The sequence below is a fragment of the Balaenoptera musculus genome, chromosome 10 (assembly GCF_009873245.2).
Source record: "Balaenoptera musculus isolate JJ_BM4_2016_0621 chromosome 10, mBalMus1.pri.v3, whole genome shotgun sequence".
NCBI classification, from domain to species: Eukaryota; Metazoa; Chordata; class Mammalia; order Artiodactyla; family Balaenopteridae; genus Balaenoptera; species Balaenoptera musculus.
In genome coordinates, this window is record NC_045794.1 from 86,337,967 (window position 1) to 86,358,827 (window position 20,861).

Genomic DNA, 20,861 nt, shown 5'->3' on the forward strand with positions numbered 1-20,861 from the left:
GAACTGGGAAATAGTATTAAATTAATACCTGGTACTAATGTTTGTTGATCTAATTAATATAGACATGTCTTTAGAGTCATCAACATTAAGTATAATACTTTTATTATACCTAGGTTTAATATAAGCTAAATAAAATCTTGTTATATCTGTTACAAATTTGTCAGCTAGGAAAGTAACTTGATGTGAAGAAACTTTTAAGGAAAGAAAATGTAAATGAGATAAGAGCTTTTAGATAAACTCTATCAAGAATAATTATGCTTTAGGAACGTCTATCTAAAATAGTCTCTCCAGATTCCGGTAACTTGAAATCCTAGAGTTGTGCTAAATTAAGTTAAGTGATGGAAGCTTATTGAATAGCTAGGTCATTCCCAAATCAAATAAGATACTGAAACATTAATTACTGAACACTGGCTTCCTTTTACAGAGAAACAAAAGGTATTTAGGACTATTAATGAATATATTTGGTGCCATGTTCTCTAAAGAAAGCAAAAGTTTTTACAAAATACCACTTTTATGTTCACCAATCTACAGGATGCTGATGTAAAGGACAGTTCATAATTGCTTACTTCTTAGTTTTCACAAGAAATCAAGGTTTTAAGAGCTGAGGATTCTAATTTAAACATGTAATTAAAGCTAATAGAAATAATAAAGGAAACATTTCAGTATACAGTAGGAAAGTAGGATGTGTGTTTTCAGTAAAGAAGGTATGAAGAATGGAATTACATTTTATTAAGGGAAAAGTAGGTCTGACTTACAGGTGGCTGTTCCTGAATGGGAAAATAAAGTGATGGATACAGAAAGTGAGGAAAGGTTTGTGGAAAGTGGACCCTGAGAAAAGAGTTTTGTGCATGGTCAGGATTGACTAAGGTTAAAATAAATTTAATTGAGTAAATGAACTGTAAAAGTAGGCTGGTGCAAAACTTGGATTTGGCTTTTCTCTCTGTTAAGAGGACAAGTTTTCTTAAGATGTTGAACTGCCTTTGATAACAGATTTTAAGTTCTTTACCTTTTAAGTGATCTGTTGTGTATTTGTCTTTGAAATCTTTTCTTGTTCCTTTGGCTAAGTGAATAACTGTTGTTTCACAGTGACCTATGATCCTACCTGAGTGTTCTAAACCCTTTTGATATTTTTTTTTGAAAAAAACTTCCTAAACCAAATTCTAATGAAGTCCTCTTGACCTCTAGCTAAATCTGGGATGCTTCAAAGGGCCCCTGAAACATCCCAAAGAGAGATATTAAACTAATTAGGTTCATTTGGTATGTTAAATTACATGGGAAGTATTGTCAAATGAGTAATAAATCTTCTTAGGTTATATTGTATGGTAAATGTTACTAATATAGATATCCTAGAAATTATATGGAGTTCCTAAAATTCTGATATGCCCTGGTAAAATGTTATCAGTCATAATTCTAGTTATTATCTTAAAGTGTTGTATGTGACAGCAGTAACCAAGTTTCTTTGTCAATCGCATTGTAATCAGATTTTAAACATGCTTAAGTCTTTTGTCATTATAGACAGTTATGGTTTTATTCTGATGCCTTTGCAAAAATGCTTCCTCTTCAAGAAGATTTATAAAAAGGATTTTTGGATAAATACAAGTTTCTGACTTTCAGACCATAATGCTGAACTGGGTAAGAAATTAAAGAATCCTAATGAGAAACCTGATGGCTTCATAAACTGTTAACAAAAAGAGTTAGTTACATAAGACTGAGTGAACTGGTGAATATGGTTATAATTTATCTGGTTTCTATCTGAAAAATTACTGGTTTAAATCTGTGTTTTCCAGGTATAAGGAAACCTTTCCCTCAAACTAATTATGACTTCCAGTAGTTTGGTAAATTATACCTTTGTAAGCAGAATTGAAACATTTATCTTTTTTCTCTATCTGCTCCCTCCAGAGATTATAAACCCTTAGGTTCCCAGCAGCTTTATCAGATAAATTAGGAAGGCGACTCACTAACAGGTACAGAAAACTCAGGTATTTCAGGGACCTTAAAAAGGGAGTAATTCACCAAGATCTGTCAGGCAAAATCCGTGATAAGTCCTTGGCGTGACTTTTCTAGCCCTGAGAGGTCTTTTAAAAGTTCAGTCTGAGACTCCTTATAAAAGTTTCAGCAAAGCAAAAAGCATATATGACCAATTATAGTTATATAAATTATCAAGCCAAGTTTCTGAGACTAGACTTATCTTGCAAACAAATTAGTCTTTATTTGGTTATATTTGGTAGAAATGAGGGTAATTTTAGAAAGAGAAAGATGTTTCAGTGAATGTTAAATCCCAGTCTTGTTAATGGAGGTCTGTATTTACTAAGACTCACTTCCTGGACAGTTCCTTGCTGTTACATTATATTAATGTAAAGTTTAATTGAATTATTAAAAGGGCACTCTAAGTTTGTTTCTGAAGCTTATCTCAGTAATCTATCTTTGGATGAAGATCAGATGCCCCACGACCTGCAACCAGGGGATTATGCATACTGGAAAAGACGTAATTTAAAATACGATCTCCAACCTGGATAGAAGGACCCTTATCAGGTACTCTTAACTAGCTCATACACAGCAAAACTGAAGGGAATTGACTCTTAGATTAATTTCCAATTACAAAGGGTCCCGGCACCAGACTGGTCTATAGAGAGGACTGCTGACCTCAAACTCACCTTAAAACGATGCTCAACAGAGGAAACTACACTCACACCAGGACGGAAGAAGACATCAGAAGTAGACAGCTGACCCAAGATGCTGGACCTGATTCGTATGATCATTTATAATGTTTTCTTGACTTCTTGGACCTTTGCATATAAATCACGTTTTTCTATCATGGACACAATCCTATGCTAGTTTTAAAAATCAATCCAATTGTTGGGTTTGTGGCCAATTACCTGTGTCTAGTACTTCTGGATTACTTTGGTGGATTTCTCCACTCCAAGGCTCTAATTGGATGGCCCTTAAGACTTTTTATTTTATTTATTTACTTATTTTGGCTGCATTGGGTCTTAGTTGCGGCACGTGGGATCTTCGTTGCAGCGCGCAGGCTTCTCTCTAGTTGTGGTGTGTGTGTTTTTTCTCTCTCTAGTTGTGGTGCACGGGCTCCAGGGCTTGTAGGCTCTGTAGTTGTGGCGTGCGGGCTCTCTAGTTGAGGCACGCAGGCTTAGTTGCCCTGCGGTAGGTGGGATCTTAGTTCCCCGACCAGGGATCGAATCCCTGCCCCTCTGCATTGGAAGGCGGATTCTTTACCACTGGACCACCAGGGAAGTCCCAGGACATTTATTTTACTTTATTTTATTTTATTTATTTATTTTTGGCTGTGTAGGGTCTTCGCTGCTGCACGCGGGCTTTCTCTAGCTGTGGTGAGCGGGGGCTACTCTTCGTTGCAGTGCGCGTGTTTCTCATTGCGGTGGCTTCTCTTGTTGCAGAGCATGGGCTCTAGGCATGTGGGCTCAGTAGTTGTGGCTCACAGGCTTAGTTGCTCTGCGGCATGTGGGATCTTCCTGGACCAGGGATTGAACCCGTGTCCCCTGCACTGGCAGGCGGATTCTTAACCACTGGACCACCAGAGAAGTCCCAGGACATTTATTTTAGAAGAAAGAAAGTTCAGTCCTGTTCAGGCTACTCTTGATATTGCTAGATGGGATCCCCTCACCTACCCAATTAATAATACCTGTTCTGACCCTGGCCATAAAAATGAATTTTCCCCTAAAGTTACTCAAACTCAAGCAGAGCAACAAGTAAAATTTCAGCCAACGAATAAAACCACCCACAATTATGGGATGGATTTATGTGGTTAACACCCGGCTATGGTCATTTAAGTTCTAAGGCCCCCCCTTTATCTTGGGAACAATTAAATTATACTAAGGATAACCAGGCTAGTAACACTAGGAAATTGGGCTGGGAGCCTTATGGACAGTGCCAATATATCATTTCCCTGAAAGATAAGGATTGGTACAGAATAGACTAAGTCAGGTGACCTGAGGATATACTGGGCTGCACCTAATGGAAGTTCTTGGCTTAATTCTTACTTATGACTTTAATAATACTGCTAGCTATATTATTTGTATTTTGCCTGTTTTACAAGATTGTTGTTTCTTACATTACCAAATGTGTGACTGAGCCTCCAATATATATAGTTTTATATGAGATCAATGATTGTAACAGTGTAACTCTAGAAATCGGAAGATACAACAAGAGGGAATTTTCCTGCACCATAACAGATTAGTAAGACAGGTGGTCCAGAGTCCTTATTTACTGTTAAAAGACCTAGTCCAGTCATAGCACATTTAGTGGCCTATTAGAGAAATCTTTGCCAGACCTAGGAATGAACCTTCCTAGCACAGTGGGACGAAATTGGTCATGAAATGCCTCTCAAAGCATGGTCGAATTTATGACCATGATGGGGCCCTGTCTACTACAAATTGGCACTTGCCACTGGCACTTGCCATCTACCTCTACAAGAATTAAATCATAAACTGCTTCAGCTGCTGACTTCCAACACCCCCTGAAAGGAGTTCAGGGTGGAGAGCAGAAATGAGGCACTCAGTGCTCTAGGAAAAATTGGCAGAACAGGTCTTCAGATAGTCAGAAATTTTCAGGAGCCAATTTTATGAGCCCAATTCTTGTATCTCCTCATATCTAGAAAAGCACTAAAATCCTTCACGGTGATGTCTGGTCCTCATGACTAGCAGTAACCTTCATGAGACTAGCAGAAATCTTCTGAAAAAAATATGTGCTTGATTACATGTACTCCCCCCTCACCAAAATCACATATATACTGACCTTCCCCCCTACCTCTTCAGAGCAGTTTCTCAGAGCTATCTAAAATACTGTCTCCTGGGCTATAGTCCTCATTTTGCCCCAAATAAAACCTAACTCACAACTCTCATGTTGTGCAGTTTTTTTAAGTAGACAGTTATCACCTACATTGTCACAACTCCATCTGTGTCAGCTACAGTTACAAATTGGCAGGCTTGCCAGTTATGACACTTAGCATTTCTGCTGAGCAGTCTTTATTAAGATTTCCAACATCAGATTTGCACGTATGGGTGTGAGAGGGTTTTCTGTAGGATTGCTGTCCTGCCACACATTCACACACACATGAGCCAGCCACTCATTACTCACCTGACTCTCAGATTTTTTCCACTGCAGCTGGATTTCCCACTGGATCAACCAACTCTAAAGAGATCCTTAAGACCATGGAGAGAAATGACAGCAAGGTCTACCATTCAAAATTGATTTCCTATGCTAGGATTGGGGAATGAGCCCCAAATACCTGCGATCTTTCAGCAGAGGCAGCTGTTCAGACCCAGCTGCACGAGCTTCCTGCGAGGTTTACCCCGGTTTAACCAAGCTCTTCCCGTACCTGTGGCTGAGCTCCCTGGGCCTGAGTGGGTGTCAGTGGGCAGCACGGGGAGGAAGAAAGTCACCTGGAGAAGGAGCAGTCCCTGGAGAGGAGGACCGGGCTTTCCTGCCCAGTCCTGGAGGCGTGGGGATAGCCAAGGGCACAGCCGTCGGTGGTTCTCCCTGAAGGATTCTTCCCTGGGCACAGAGACCTTGTTTCCACTTCCTTGCAGGTGGAGGAGGGCACAGTAAACTTGAAGTTAACTTTCTTTGCAGAAATGCAAACTCTAGAGCAAAACAGTGGGACAGGACGATATGCTGCAGCACCAAATCACGTGTCTTTCATTCCCAGCATCTTCTGCTTCTCTCTCCGCAGGCCTACCTCCTTATCACTGCTGCATTCTAATTCACTTAGAAGAAGGTTGTTACAGCAGAAATGAAGAGAGAAAAACTCACGTTTCAAGAGACTTCTGAAGCTCATAGTAGAGCCAATGGCTCATGAGAACAAGCTTGGGCTCTCGAAACCCTGATTGGTGAATATCAAAAGACAGATTCCTGGCCAACTCCTGGAATAATTTTTTTTTTTAACCACAAACAACAGACTCAGACAATTACAGGAAGATCTAAAGATTTTTTTTTCCCACACAGGAAAAAAAGAGCTTTTGCTGAACTCAGAAAGGTGTTAAAAAAACAGACAGAGACACACACAGAGAGAGAGAGAAAGCAATGAAGTTGCTTAAGTGGGTTTCTGAGAAGGGGCCTGTGCCCTCCCCTGAACCCAAGGTAGCTTGCAGCAGGGAGAGATTGGCTTCTGGATGCTTCTGAGACCCAATAGTAGGGAGGACCTGAGCTCTGCTTCCCATCGGAAGCCTGGAAGGCAGCAGCTTTGCAGATTTCCCAATGCCACCAGGAAGAACCAGAGAGGAGAAATGGCTGTGGGGACAATGGGGGAGACCTATAGGGCCTGGGTCTCCAAGTGGTGCAGTGAGTGGTGACATTCTCTGTTGGGAATGTTGAGTACCTACAAGACTGTAGGCTCAAGAAGAGTGCAGAAGGGAGCTGAGGGGTGCGTGTGAGGATGAGGGAACATGGCAGCAGATGGCAGCACAGATGGAACAACCCAAGAACAGATGGGACCACAGGAATCCCCGAGAATGCCAAAAACGGGGGCACGTCGGTGTCTGTGGACCATGTGGAGCCACGACCACCTTGGTGGAAGATGGCAGGAACAGATGACAACCAAGGACACCCAGCACCAAGGCCCTCAGATCTAAGCACAACCCAACAGGGACACAGCAAGGTCACAAAGCCTCACTTGACTGAAAAAAATCCTGAATTGACTGAAAACAAACTAAACTGATGAGATTAACCTGAATTAACCTAGTTTCTGCCATCAGTGGGACTGTAGGCTCAAAAGAGAGATTAAATTGAAGTACAGAAATAATAAAGGCTCATTCCTTAGACCCCTGAGAAATGTGACTGAAATTTGTACTTAATACATTTCTGCTTACAATCAATACACACAGCTCCCTAGATAGGGCTGCCAGATTGAGCAAATAAAAATACAGAGCCTCCAGCTAAATTCAAATTTCAGGTAAACAATAAATCAATTTTTGGCATAAGTATATCCCATGGAATATTGGGCATATACTTATACCCAAGATTATTTGTTACTTATCTGTAATTCAAACAATTTTTAGTGTAAATATTTCCCATGCAATGTCTGGGATTCACTTATACTAAAAGGTTATTGGTTGTTTATCTGAAATTCAGATTTAACTGGGCATCCTGTACTTTCTCTGACAATCCTCTCCCTAGACCCTCCTCCCCAGGTGGAATCTTTCTCCCTGTGGAATCGTACCAGGTTGTTAATACTGGCTAATGCCTATCTTCTCCTGAAGCCGCAGTGTCTGAATTTGCCTTTTTTTGTTTCAAAGTCCAACTATAGTCTTCAGTCCAGTGTTTCAGAATCAATTCCCAGAGCTCCTGAATGGGGACCACCCCCAAGTACTCCTCCAGACACTGAAACTCATTTCAGTAGATTCTGCATTCTTTCAGTTCATTTGCCAGCACTATGAGTTTTAAAGGACTCAGGTTTGGTTTTTTCCTCAAGCTGTGTCTGCTCTGTCAGGAGGGGTCTTTGCTGGGAAGGGGGAGATACTGTCTAAAGATATGTAGTTTCACTTCTTCATCTTCTGTGCTGATGAGCTCCACTGTCCTCGCGTCTGGGCGGGCATACAGCGACTTGTAGGACAGGCTGGAGGAGACAGTGCTCATGATAAACCTGCAATGACGAGACGGCGAGCCTGGCAGCCAGGAAAGGTCTTTTGCCTGATGGAAAGAGTCAAAGACAGTTGAAAATGTCACGACTTTAAAACTACTTTGCTGATGGTTTTTAAACTTAGAGTAGGTGGTGGAGAAAAAGGAACCCTCCTATGCTGTTGGTGGGAATGTAAATTAGTGCAGCCACTATGGAGAACAGTATGGAGGTTCCTTTAAAAACTAAAAATAGAGCTGCCATATGATCCAGCAATCCACTCCTGGGCATATATCTGGGGAAAACCATAATTCAAAAAGATACATGCACCCCAATGTTCACAGCAGCACTATTTACAATAGCCAAGACATGGATGCAACCTAAGTGCACATCAACAGATGAATGGATAAAGAAGACATGGTACACATATACAATGGAATATTACTCAGCCATAAAAAAGAATGAAATAATGCTATTTGCAGCAACATGGATGGACCTATCATACTAAGTGAAGTAAGTCAGACAGAGAAAGACAAACATCACATGATATCACTTATATGTGGAATCTAAAAAAATGATACAAATGAACTTATTTACAAAACAGAAATAGACTCACAGACATAGAAAACAAACTTATGGTTACCAAAGGGGAAATGGGGGGAGGGATAAATTAGGAGCTTGGGATTAACAGATATATATTCCTATATATAAGATAGATAACCAACAAGGACCTACTGTATAGCACAGGGAACTATACTTAATATCTTGTAATAACCTATAATGGAAGAGAATGTAAAAAGGAATATATATATATATATATATATATATATATACACACACACACACACACACATATAGATATATGTATAACTGAATCACTTTGCTGTACACCTGAAACTAACACATTGTAAATCAACTATATTTCAATTCAAAAAAATTTTTTTAAATAAACTTAGAGTAGGTGGCATATAGGGTAAGTGTTAGGGTTACAATTATTAACAGTACCTTGGATAGCAAGCAGTATGGTGGTAAGACAACATCAATTCACACTCCATAGAACCATACTGACTGACTCACCTATCTATTACGAATTTGATAGTACAAATGCGGACTCTAAAAAGAAGTTCCGACAAGCAAGTACTTTAACAAAATCACAGAGTTCTGAAGAACGACCTACAGTGATGAACAGAGTAAAACCAAGAAAGTTCAAATTGAACTATTCAATTGAAAAAGAAGACACTTTTATGCTGAAGAATTGTTGCTTTGGGCAGCAATACTATCATAAATTAAATGGTTTTATTTTGGAATAAAAGAAACACCTAATAAGATCTTTCCAGATTCCTTTAACAGGCTTTCCCACCCCTCTTTGCCTAATAATAGCAACTATCATATCCTGACTACTTACTCTGAGCCAGGCACTGTGTTGAATGTGTCATCAGGTACCAACTGCATTAGGTACGTTTTTACATTTTCTGTATCTTATGTTATTTTGATATCTTTTGGGGGGGGGGCTTACAGATCCAGGGAGAGATTGCTCCTCCCAAGGCCAGCCAATTCCCGGGAGTGGTGGACAGCTTGTTTGGAACATGCCTTCTATGTGCAGACCAGCCAACCCACAGCTATGCTCCGACCCACCTTATCTAACTCTCGCTCATCAAGCCAATATTTCCCCTGCCCTAAATCATCCCATGGCCAGATACCAGACAACTAGGGAAAGCCCCTAAGCCCCAAAGCCCACTGGGATTATCCAAACTAGCCAATCCTAGACTGTTTCTCTGCCCTACCTTGCCTTTCCCATGAAAACCCAAAAAAAGGCTTTGGCCTCAGCTTTCCCCCAGCTCCTGTCTTCTGCCTCCTGACCACCCTGATACTTCCCCCGGGGCCCTGTGAGGCGAGGCATGTCTCCTCTCCAGAAATGTAAATAATACATTCTTTTTTCAACACCATTGGTTTGTTTTTCCATGCCATCACTCAGTCATCCCTCTATAACTTAAATCCCGGGTATAATTTTAACTCATTAACTCATTCAGTCCTCCTAACAACCCTCTAGAAAGGCAGAGGAGGAAACTGAAGCACAGAGGGCCTAAATGTCTCATCTAATTCATTCTGATGGGAAGCGGCAGAGCTGGGATTCAAACCAAGGGCCCTCACCACTGCACTGATGGCTCGGGGAACTGCCTGGACAGTCCCTCCTCCTCCTGCAGAGCTCCGCCTGTGGCCCCTCTTCCAGGAAGCCTTCTCCAAAGGTCAAGTGCCTTCATTAGAGGCCCTCACGCTACTACATACTGATCCTTGGCAGCACTCATCACAATTGTAATTTTATACTTACTTGTGTGATGATAATATTAGTATCTGCCATTCCCTGCGAGAATGAAAGCTCCATTTCTTTGCAGGGACCATGTCTGTCTGCTTACGGTGCTTTTCCCATACTAAACGGTCAATAATTACTGGTTGGATGTATGGTGGTCGCCACGTATTGAATTAAAAAACAGATTACAACATAATATGGTGTGTAATTTCATTTACATGAAGATATCCACAGGAAAAAGAAGGCTTAACAATGGTGAGGCTGTGAGTATATTTAATTTTCTATTTTCTTCTTCTTTACCATATTTCCTATGAGAAACATACATGACTTACATAATTTATAATTATGCATGTAGAAGTTTTAGAGAAAATGCTTCACAAAGTAATGACTGATGGTAAGAAGCATAAGAGGTTCCATTGATCCAATATCACTTCAAACAGAAGAAAAACTAAAGATAGCAACCCATCAATGGGATTTGGTATGTGCAAAATCAGTGTAGACAAGGCAGATCAAAATATACAACCTAAAGAACATAGTAGGGGCCCAATAAATGTCTGATCAAAGTATAAAATAGAGGGGCAGAACCGTGCAGGAGTAAAGGCCACAGTTTCTAGAACAAGGCTGCCCACGCCTGAATTCCAAGTCCACCATCATCTTAGGACCTTCAACAAGTCATCTAATATCTCCAAGTCCAGTCCCCTCTGTGTAAACAGGGATGATGATCACAATTTCTCTATCACAGGGTTGTTGTGAGAATTAAATGTTAGTATCGCTAAAGTTCCTAGAATGGTACCTGGCCCATTGTAAGTGTTATATAAGTATTTGTTCCATAAAATATTCAGCAGTAACTAGCAGCAGTGCTGGCTGTACCTATAGATAGGCAATGCCATGGAAGGGTGCTATGTACATGCTAAATTAAGGGGTTTTCTTTTCATTTAATAGTAATAAAATAGGTATTATTTTAAAAAGAGATTACCTTCTCTCCTGAAATCCCATAAATGCCAACCAATTCTTCGATTCCATCTAGTACAAGTATACATGGCTTTACACTGATGGAAGCAATGAACACTTCTACAAGAAGTGAAAAGACCAAGATATTTGCATCTTCATTGAGAATATCAGTCTCAAGCTGGGTACCTACAGCACAGAAATGTGCTCAAATCAGCTGAAAATGTTTCCATCATTGCTAAAACATGTTAATGGGATGAGGCGGCAGAAGGGGTTGGGAACAATGAGTGCTACTCACAGCTGCACAGCTGACACATATACTCATATGTGTGATTAGCAGCCTCAAAATATTCAGCCCAAAACAGGTAATGATATTTACCACCAGATGTCTCCTATATATTTTCAGGATTTTATATAAAAAAATATTTTGTATGATCCAAAGCACTACTATCACTTTCCAAAATGCAAATGTTGATCATCACAAAGAGTTGGATGGGAAGAAAGAGAAGTCGGGCTATGTGACCTGTGAAGCTTCAGCAGATCCTTAACATCAGGTACCTGCTTAGGGGTCACGGCCATCACCCTGGGTGGTCCAGCAGTGCACACACACAACACCTCCCACCCACCACCTAGTCTCTTGGGTCCTGGCCCATTTTTAAACCTAACACAACCAGTCCTAAATTTCTCAGCCCATAGTAACGGACTCCAGAGCTTGGATTCTGGAAATTCCCAGGGAGAATTAAGTTATGAAGCAGCAAAGAATAAAGGAAGTAATTTGAGAGGACCAACTTGCAGACTGTGATTAAGTGACATAGTAGTAGCAACCCAAAATTATAATCAACTATCTAATATTCTAAGAGCACTTTATTACATACAACTTCCGCCTTGCTTTTAATTTTCAAAAGCAATATCTTTCGAAGAAATTTAGGCATGTTAGGATCTAGAAAATCAAGCTATGCAAAGAAGCTGGAATGGATTAAGTTTCTCAGATGTATGAAGATGCTGTTAGAGTCATTGAGAGTAATTAGGTTTAACAAATATTTATTGGCTGCCTATTATGTACAAGGTTCTGTGCTAGATGCCTAGGAGATAGATGAGATAAAATGATCTATAATATAAAGTCAAAAGCTAAAGGAAGTGGAAATGGGGTCTGTACACACAGTTTAAGGCAGAATATGAGTCTGAAGGCTACTGGAGTTTGATGCAGACCCATCACAATAAAGAAAATCTTCATGCAGAAGACATTGGGAATGAGCCTCAGAGAATACACAGGTAGAGTTGAGGGCAAGGGCATCTCAAGCAAGACAAGGCAGAGATGAAGGCCTGGAGGTAGGAAATCCCATGAACATTCAGAAACCAGGAAGTGGCTTAGAGCAGTGGTACTCACCAGCGGCGTTCAGGGACTCTAGACATCCCACAACACAGCCAGTCACACACAGTGAAGCTCTGTCCCGGGGTCTGACTTTCAAACGTTCTGTCAGACAGTCACATGGTGTGTGTGTGGAGAGGGACTTTATAATCACTAACCTAGAAACAGCTCTATTTTACACATAAATGCAAAGTGCTTTTCGCGTGGGTTTAAAACACACTGAATTTTCTAAGCACGTAACTACCATGTGAGACTGATAGAAGCTTGTATGTTGTTTTGTCTGAAATGATACCAAGATTTGTTCACCATTGCAGAAAATCACAACCCTGAGAGAATATTGCTCATGATGTTTGTGCCTTGAATACAGCACACCCACGTCAGTCTCGACCGTAGCTATTGCTTTCAGGGTCGTTTCCCACACAGAGGCAGGCACCAGCCTACTCCACCGTGTCTTCTGTTGGAATCATGTCTGCGCATTTACATGTTGAAATACATATTATTTTATAATAAATTACTTTCTCTTTGTCCTTTGTATTATAGTAGAGAGTTGCACTGATATTTTTATTGAGGTATAATTGACATGTATCATTATATTAGTTTCTGGTGCACAGCATAATGATTCAATATTTGTATTCACTGGGAAAAGATCACCACAATAAGTCTAGCTACCATCCGTCACCATACATAGTTATAAACATTTTTTCTGGTGATGAGAACTTTCGAGATTTACTCTTTAGCAACTTTCAAAAATGCAATACAGTATCGTTAACTATAGTCACCATGCTGTACATGACATCCCCAGGACTTATTTTATAAGTGGATTATTGATTTTTAAAGATATTTTTATATCAGAAAATGACCATAAAATCAATGACTTGGAAGTCATATACGAATGTGAGATATAAAGGAGAAGGCATCAAAAAAGGCAGAGTTTCAGCCTGTGTCACACAATTAAAAATATTTTTCAAGAATGGGAAGAGAAAAATTAATCTTGATGCTTCATCCTTTGAGTTTAAAAAAACATTTAAAATATGGGCAATGGTGAGATGTCAGGCCTTCGATGACAGAATTTTAGAACAAAAGGGGTTCTTGCAGATCTTCTAGTCTCATCTAAACCCCTCATGTCGCACATGAGGACACCTTGGCCTAGAGGTGAAGGGACTTGGATACACAGATCATCAGGAGCCTTTAAAACACTTACTTTTCTAATAGCTTTTCTTCAAACAACAAGGAATTATGTAAAGACGACTCCATTTGAGTTTCCAAGCTGTGTGGGTCAACATTTCTTGCGCAATCACAGGTAGGAGGTGTGGACTGTCTGTCTCACAAAACTGGTGTAGAGGTTAAGTAACAAAACGGAGGTGAATGAGCCTCAAAAAATATACACAGCTTGACAATCATAAAATTTAATATCACTAACAATAATCAGCCAAAAAAAAAAATTCTACGAAAAAAGTATTCAAGGATGATTCTTGTGGATTTCTATCCTTGTAGACGAAGGAAAACATTTGTGTTTTTAAAATCACATTTTGGGTGGTTAGAATGATTTCTCCTCAAAATGATGTTGAAGACAAAGTAAGTCAGCATCACTAGTATTGGAAAATGATCCTAAACATTTCTCTTTATTCTGGCAGAACAAAAACTGTCTCTACTAAATGACAACCGCCTGTTGCCTAATTTAAATGGTAACAGCTTAACTGTTTAAACACCCAGTTGGGATAGCTAAATTAATGAGGAAAGAAAAAAAAGTTGATTGATGCAATTCCATACTACTTAGTAACAAAGTGGCTTAGTGATTGACTAACTTTTTCTCTTTCGGGCAATGTTGTCCTATTGTCTCTCATTATTCAATATGGATTTATTGAGAACCTTCTACGCATCAGGCTCTGTGCCAGGCACTGAGTATGACAATGGCCAATAAAATAGACATGGTCCCTGAATGCACAGGACTATAGAGGGAGACAATAAAACGTAGAATGACAGGACCAGGTGTGAGTCACCCGAGGGCCCAGAAAGGCAAGCTGACAGTATTTGCAGGGAGACATCCACGTAAACTAGAATACACTGGGACTGGGGCTATCTTTGCCACCTGGTCAAAGTTAGGGGTGAGGGAGAGAGGCACCCATCAGCCCCCCTTCTAGAGAGGGTGACTTTAAATAGGGCTGTAAGAGATGAGAAGGATTTCCCTGACCTGAGGAAAGGGGAGGGCATTCCAGGAGAAGGGAACCGAGTGGGCAGACTCAGAGGGATGGACATGACTGTCTCCTCCAAGGAAACCATCCCCGTGGAGCAAAAGGCTGGAGAAGTCAGCCGAGTCCAGGGCACAAGGGTTTGGCAAGGGCTGCCAAGGATTCCTGCTAGTATTTCCACCCGTTCCACATCAATGATCTCTCTGCAGACTCTCCTGATAATCGATGCTGGCAGAGGACCCCGATGGAAGTCATCCAAAAGAGAGAAATGTCCCTCTGTTGGCTCAAAGGGGCAAGACAGTGCAGTAATGAGGAGTCGGGGCTTTGAACACAACAAAGAACGGAGTTTGAACTCCCTGCTCTGCCCACGTGTAGCTGTGTGACCCAGCCATCCATCCCATCTCTTTATCTGGGACGATAATGCTGTCAAGGGCTTACTGAGAGCATTAAATGAGATGTCAATATTTTATGGTATGTGACACTTAATCATACAGTAAAATTTACTGACTAGCATTTTTTCCTCTTAAAAATTAAGAACCTGGCTATAGACTATAACATGGCTTGAAATGCTATGTCTGCATGATAAGTTAAAATGGAAAATTTATAATTTGTGCTCCAAAAGCTTATTTAGAATTTTTCTTGCACTGTTTTGTATAATGCAGAATAATGATTTTATTTTTACAGCCTTGTAGATCCTAACATTTACATATCTTTATTCTCATATGCATAGTTATTTTACTTTAAATGACTAAATAAGCTATTTTATTTCAAACACAGTTGAGTTGGTTCTAATTATTGAACTGTCTATGCACTGTATGTAGCAAGCATTTTTAATCTATTGTGTACAAGTGGAGAGGGTAACTGTATTTCACAGAAGCGTAACTGTACTATTATATCAAGAAAGACCTCTTGGGGGCTTCCCTGGTGGTGCAGTGGTTAAGAATCTGCCTGCCAATGCAGGGGACACGGGTTCGAGCCCTGGTCCAGGAAGATCCCACATGCCGTGGAGCAGCTAAGCCCACGAGCCACAACTACTGAGCCCACGTGCTACAACTACTGAAGCCCGCGCGCCTAGAGCCTGCGCTCCGCAACAAGAGAAGCCACCGCAATGAGAAGCCCTCGCACCACAACGAAGAGTAGCCCCCGCTCAACAAAACTAGAGAAAGCCCACGTGCGGCAACGAAGACCCAACGCAGCCAAAAATAAATAAATTTTTAAAAAAAAGACCTCTTGGGGAAAAAAAAAAAGAAAGAGATGCTGATGAAGCCCTTAGCCACAGCACCTGGCACTCGGAAAGCCTTTAATAAATGGAACTCCTTGTTAGTCAGGGCTGCCACCAGGGTCCGGAGTAACAGGGCGAGGAAACATGTAAGTAGGAAAAGCGGTGGCTCTACTTTGACCTTCTGTGAAGCCTGTCACAGCGGGGATGTCAGCTGCAGGGCAGGCAAGGGCACTTGGGTTGGGAGAGCTGGCTACGGGTGGGCGGGCAGTTCTCCTCTGCTAGATCCCTTTATCCTGGCCAGCAAGGGGGTGGACGGGGAGCAGAAATGACAGCTTCACCCAAGGGCGTTTTAGCATCCCCACTAGGGAGGGGCCCAGGCTCACAGCCCACGCAGGAGCTGCAGCTGTGGACAGCTGAGGCGGGCATGGGAAAATGCTCTCTGCAAAGAAGCTGAATCTGCTCGTGACCTCCCAGGCCCAGCTGTGCTCTCAGCAGCCGCTCCTCCTCCCCTGCCCACGTCTACCTCCCCCGGGTGAAAGCCAGCTTCGTAGCCGAGGCAGTGATGCTAAATGATGCTGCAGCCAGCCGGCCCCGCTTGCCCCGGCTTCCTCCTGGGCTGCCGTGTAGCAAGAGCTGCAAACTCTGCTTTCCATCCTTGCTCTCCTTAGTCTAGATAATGAAAAGGAGCTTCTTGTTTCTCTCAGCAGCCCCCCACTCCCTGCCTCTTTCCCTGGCTCACTGAGGAATAATAACAACAATAATAATGGCAACTATGTGCCAGGGACCCGCTTAAGTTCTTTACATGTATTATCTGTTAATCCTCACACAGCTTTATGTAGGTACTATTAATCCCATCCCCATTTTAGAGATGAGAAATTGAGGCACAGATTGCTGAAGTAAACTGCCCAAGATCACACAGCTAGTAAGTAGCGGAGCCAGAATTGAAGTTCAGAACCACAGCCTTTCCGGTTAACAAGGGAAGGTGTTGCCTCGCTGTCAAGTTCTCACAGGCTGTTCCTGATTTTATTTAGCTTTATCAGCTTAAAGGTCTGTTTGTTTGGAAGATAGCAGCTGTTTTGATTAGGAGCTTTCAGTGCCTAAAAAGACACTCATTAAAATAACAATTCACTTTGGAAATAAAATCATAATTGGGCGTGTGCAGTTGAGCTGATATCATCAGCTTGGCCAGACTGAACGCCTTTGGGATGTGCCTGAGCGGGGTTAGTAGCTTTCTTTTAGAACCAGGCATACCTGCTGCTACTGATTTTGATTTTACCCACTTGACACACCCTGAGAAATGCAACCACTGAGAACTCACGCCCACGTGTTCACTTTATTTACTCACAATGCCCCTCCACACACACACAGAAAGAAGCTCAAATATCTGTCCCTTCGTACAGAAATGATATACGTCCATCAAAACTCACCAGGGGCCTCACACGCTCACTCAGCACCCAGAGGCGCACATGGGTACAAGTCCCGGCTGAGAAGGGATGAATTCTCCAAAGCAGGCAGAGTCAGACACATACAAACATGTAAATACACAGCAGTCACCTAATAATAATAATAATATCTAATATTTTTTAAATTAATTTTGTAAGTGAAATAGGGAGCATTTTCTTTTAAATTTTATTTATTTATTTTATTTATGGCTGTGTTGGGTCTTCGTTTCTGTGCTAGGGCTTTCTCCAGTTGCGGCAAGCGGGGGCCACTCCTCATCACGGTGCGTGGGCCTCCCACTATTGTGGCCTCTCCTGCTGCGGAGCACAGGTTCCAGACGCGCAGGCTCAGTAGTTGCGGCTCACGGGCCCAGCCGCTCCGCGGCATGTGCGATCCTCCCAGACCAGGGCCCGAACCCGCGTCCCCTGCACTGGCAGGCAGATTCCCAACCACTGCGCCACCAGGGAAGCCCCAATATCTAATATTTATTGGTGCTTTCTATATGCTAAGCACTGTGCTGTGTCTTTTGTTTCTCATACCGTATCACAGTTCATCCCCTCAACTACCTATAAGACGTTCTTTTTCTTATTATCCACATTTTACAAATGGGAAAATTGAGCCAGAGAGAGTTAAAATAACTTGCCCAAGATCACACAGCTAATAGAAGTGGTCAGGCTCCCCAGCTGCTCCTAGAACAGAGGTAGATCCCACATGATTGTTCTTTCTCCCCGTATATACCTTGTACCTTCAATATCTCATGTCCAAAGCAGAACTCTTGATTCCCCTCGAAACCTGCTACCCCATCAACGTTGTCCCACTTCAGTGAACAGCCCTCACCATCCATCTAGTTTATTTAAGTCCTCCTTCAGGTATTTATTCAAATGCCCTTTTCTCAGTGAGGCTTTCCCAGACGACACTTTTAAAATCCTAACAGGGCTTCCCTGGTGGCGCAGTGGTTGAGAGTCTGCCTGCCAATGCAGGGGACACGGGTTCGAGCCCTGGTCTGGGAAGATCCCACATGCCGCGGAGCAACTAGGCCCGTGAGCCACAACTACTGAGCCTGCGCGCCTGGAACCTGTGCTCCGCAACAAGAGAGGCCGCGATAGTGAGAGGCCCGCGCACCGCGATTAAGAGTGGCCCCCGCTTGCCGCAACTAGAGAAAGCCCTCACACAGAAACGAAGACCCAACACAGCCATAAATAAATAAATAAATAATTAAAATCCTAACAGTTCTTATACACACACACTGCCTGCTTTCTTTCTCTGATTGTTCTTCATAGAACGTACCATCATCAAACATTCTGTATTTTCTATTTAGTTAACTCTTTGTCTTCCTCCCCTCTCCAGTAACAGGAAAACTCCATGAGGGTAAGGACTTCTGTCCATTTTGTTCACTGTTGTATCCCCACTGGCACATAAGGTACTCAATTAATATCTGGGGAAGGAAGGAAGGAAGGAAGGGAGGGAGGGAGGGAGGGAGGGAGGGAAGAAATTTAATTCTGTGAGTGGAAGAGGTGGGTAGATATGTAGGCAAGACTATACAGGATTTAGATTGGAACAAGAGAAAAACAGCCACATGGGCAGAAGACAGAATAATTTAAAATATTTCTGAATGAATTTCAAAGTTTGATTCCATTACCATAGCTTTTGTACTATAATTCTGTGATGAAGTAATATATCACCAACATGATGTCACTGCTTTCACAGGTGCTGCCCACAAAATGAGGGGTCAGCAACACATTTGGATGTTTCTTTCTGAAATAGTTCACCCAGTTGGCAATCAGACTGGACTTCCCACGACCATGTTCTCCAGACAAGAGCAAAATAGACTTGTAAGTTGGAAGAGAATTTATTCTGAAAAATAAAGACAGAAAATGTAGTCAAGAATAATTACAAATAAAGAGAGGGAGGGAGAGAAGGAGGGAGGGAGGGAGGGAGGGAATGAGGAAGGGAGGAAGGGAAAATATTCCTGCGTACGTTTGTCTCTAAGAGATAGGAAATTCTAGTCTCTCAACTGTGACCTCAGTTGGCTCCAAATAAGCCATTCATCCTCTGGGCTTCAGCCCTGTCCTATGTAAAATTAGGAGGGTGCAAAGATGGTAACCTCAGAAGGCTCTTCCACCTACCACAGACTCTAGGGTTGTCCAATATGAACCTGGGGTTACATCAAGGGCCCAACCTGCCCAAAGGCCCAGGACAGGAGACTACCCAACCAGGAGAGAATAAAAAATTGAAACACTCACATGCCAAAGATTCCTATAATCCTGATGACCATGACATTAGGAATTCAACAAAATGACCATAATTGTTAGTTACTCACTGAGAAGTAGCCCGTTGCTCTATGGGGGTGTTTTGGCTTGTAGTAATGAATAAATACGATTTCTCTGAACTGGCGTGAGCACAATACAACTTGTCCTGTTGCTTAAATTTTTTCAGTGAAAAGCTTCTGGAAATGCAGAGGAGTCCCAGGTCCATGAGTATCACTGCATAAAGACTCCAGCCCTGTTCCTCACGTAATTTAATAAATATGTGTCTAGTGATTTTTCATTGATGTAAGTTCCAAGTGGGCACTTACCAGGCTTACCTAACTCACTACTGGATAGTTAGTGACTGGCACAGTACCTGATCATAAATTGTTGATGGAGTGAATGAAATAAAATAAATAAACCTGACACTCAGGTTCAGCAAAGCAAGAGGATCAGTCTGAAAACCTATTGAAATAGAAAACCTATAGCAGGATCATTAAACAGTAGTTACTCCATAAGAATTCCATCTCCATGACTATGAGTTAGGAATCAATGCCTTATTGCTTTAGTCATTTCCCCATCAAATTTGAATGGCAGGATTGGATTGGATTTGATGCCCCACTTTCACCTTTGCCCTCTTTCAGCCTCTCCTCAGCCAAGCCACCAGAGTGAACTTATCAAATGTCATATAGGTCATTGCCCTGCTCAAAAGAAGTAAAAGTCTAAGTCCTTACAATGATGCATGAGAACAGACAAGACCCTCCTCTCATCCCTTACGTCTCCAACCTCACCCCATCACCCTCCCTACAGCTCTGACTTCCTTCCAGCTGCCTGGCCTCCCTGCCGTTCCTCCAGCCTCAGGACCTCTGTGTTTGCTGTTCCCTCTGTCTGGAATACTCTTCCAACTCATATTGGCAAAGCCTGCTCCCTCACCTGCTTCTAGCAGTTACCCAAATGCCACCTTCTCTCCTACCAGATGGCCTATTCCCTTTCACGGTTTCATTTTGCTCCATAGCACTTACAGGCATCTAGCCTACTACATATTTTCCATAGGTATCATGTCTGTTGCATGTCTCCACAATACAAGCTCCATGGAGGCAAGGATGTTTGTCTTTTGTTCATTACTGTATCCCCTGTGTCTAGAACATGTTTGGGCACTTAGCAGGTAAAAACCAATGAAGGAAAAATACAAATATAATATACCCCCATAAATAAGCTAGGGTCTTAATGATTTCTTCTCAAGAACAAATAGAAAATGAAAACATTGCAAAGCAAACTGTGGCTCCCTTCAAAAGAGAAAAAAAAGAACGCTATTGCTCTAGATGGTTGGTTATTAAGAAAATGCTTTGAAACTCCAAAAGAACACCTTTTTCTCTTAGCTGCACACACTATTCAGGAACTTACAATACAAAGCATTGTTTCCAAATGGCAAAGTCCTGCTTCCACACAGCTAATCTCCAAGGACTTATTTAATTGTTGTGTTTTGATTGGGCACAACCGGAGTTGTGTAATTGCAATAAAATTTATTAAATGTCTCATCCACTCTGAAATACT

General features: G+C 41.8%; 1 pseudogene; it reads right to left on the reverse strand.

Moving 5' to 3' along the window:
- Nucleotides 1–20,861, reverse strand: part of LOC118902807 — a 79,414-nt pseudogene that overhangs the window by 52,801 nt on the left and 5,752 nt on the right.